The sequence below is a fragment of the Myxine glutinosa genome, chromosome 11 (genome assembly GCF_964187855.1).
Source record: "Myxine glutinosa chromosome 11, kmMyxGlut1.1, whole genome shotgun sequence".
NCBI lineage: Eukaryota > Metazoa > Chordata > Myxini > Myxiniformes > Myxinidae > Myxine > Myxine glutinosa.
The window spans coordinates 111,455,195-111,456,885 of record NC_136271.1 but is presented as its reverse complement, the minus strand read 5'-3'; the positions used below and the strand labels follow the sequence as shown (position 1 = coordinate 111,456,885).

The window sequence follows — 1,691 nt, the reverse complement described above, 5'->3', positions numbered from 1 at the left end:
GGAGACCCCAGCGACATAGGCGTCTAGGAGAAGGTCATCCTGAGCCTGCTCATGAGTCCGTGGCTCCCGGGTGCTGTCCAGCAAGAGTTGCCGGAGCTCCTGGGCATAGTGATCCATCGGCTCGTTGGGTTGCTGGCGTCGCGTTAGTAGCAAGTGCCGAGCATACACCGGGCTCTTTTCCTTTATGTACAATCGTTTGAGCTCCGCAATCGCGAGGTCGTACGTCGCACATTGTGCGATGCTATTGTACACCTTGTAGTCGATTTTGGAGTGCAGCGTTGCTAGCTTCGCGACAGCCGTCGGCTCGGTCTCAGGCTCAGCGAAATGGTTCTCCAACGTTTTCAGCCAGTGCTTCAGTTGCAATCCACCATCCGAGGCTTGCGGGTCGGCGCAGAATGGTGTGACCACCAGCGTCTTGTTGCCCGCCATGTCGGTAGATCGTTAATGGAATTAAGTGTTGTGAAAAACCAGTCGGGTCCACAACTTTAGTCCATCTGGTGGTTTAATTCCATTAAGACCATGACATCATTCTGTAATACAGGAAATGCAATAGGAATAAGGTTTGGCATCACATGGGTCCATCCATAACATTCAATGCAAGCAAGCTTAATATTCTATGCAGGCGTACCGTTAGCGAGTCCACTAGATGTAACATGTCACAGGAGAAGTCCCCCTGAGCACCGACCGCAGCGGGTCTTATAGCCACGCCCCTAGCGGTGTCAGCGAGCAACGATCATCACCTGGGTTCAGCATTAGTACGAATACGATTTCACTACACCGTGAAAGTAAAACAAGACCGAAAGTCGAACAGCGGTGTAGCCGGGTTTGATACTTTAGTTGACAAGGATAGTATGACGTGGGTGGGGATACCAGTTAGCAAATAATGTAAGTATTTTTTTGAAGTACTGTAAGTCCCAAACTGTCTGTCACCATGGGAAGTGAAGAGATTGCATTCATTGAGACACTGGTTTATTCCATATGTTTCAATTCAAAATTGAACCAACCCTACACCGCTTCAATCCAGCAACTTTGCAGTCACAATAAAGGGATTGCAGTGTCATGATTATATTTACTATATTATTATTATTATTAGTCCCCTACCGGTTTACACCGGAGGGGACTATAGGTTTGCACGCCGTTCCTCCGTCTGTCCGTCCGTCTGTCCGTCCGTCAGTCAGTCCGTCAGTCCGCCAGTCCGTCACACAAAGAACAGCTTTCCCGATTTTTTTTCTAAACGCTTAATGCTAATGATTTCAAACTTGGTACATGGTTTCCTCATGATAAGTTACAGATCAAGTTCGAACTTCACGACGTTTCGATCATTTTTGACAAAGTTATGGCACTTTGAACTTTGGTAGGGGACATGTATTGCAGCGCATGTAATACTCAGACATGGACATGTGTGCTGGGAGCACAGGGTAGTGCTGGGTAGGGGACATGTAATACTCAGAATGCGTTATTATTAACGTTATTGTTGTTATTATTACGAAGACGATGTTACTGTATTAAGAAACCGGGGCTAATTTGTCCGAAGCAGTCTGAAGGTGAAGCATGAAGGCATGAAGCCTGTGGCCTATATGTACTGTGTGTTGGTAGACCCGTAACGCCGATGCTTTCGATATTTGATGGTCATTTTAACAATCGGTTTGTTTGTGTTTCCACTGAATGAAAAACGTAAATGTAGAGCATGG

The 1,691-nt window shown here is 46.7% G+C and overlaps 1 long non-coding RNA gene across 1 annotated transcript; it reads right to left on the bottom strand.

Moving 5' to 3' along the window:
• Positions 1 to 484: 484 nt before the first annotated feature.
• On the bottom strand, positions 485 to 708 carry LOC144888325 (uncharacterized). Its single transcript, XR_013620919.1, has 2 exons — positions 629 to 708; positions 485 to 530 (listed from the first exon to the last, which is right to left on the bottom strand). It is a non-coding gene; the product is annotated as an uncharacterized LOC144888325 (long non-coding RNA).
• Between the last annotated feature and the right edge of the window lie 983 nt (positions 709 to 1,691).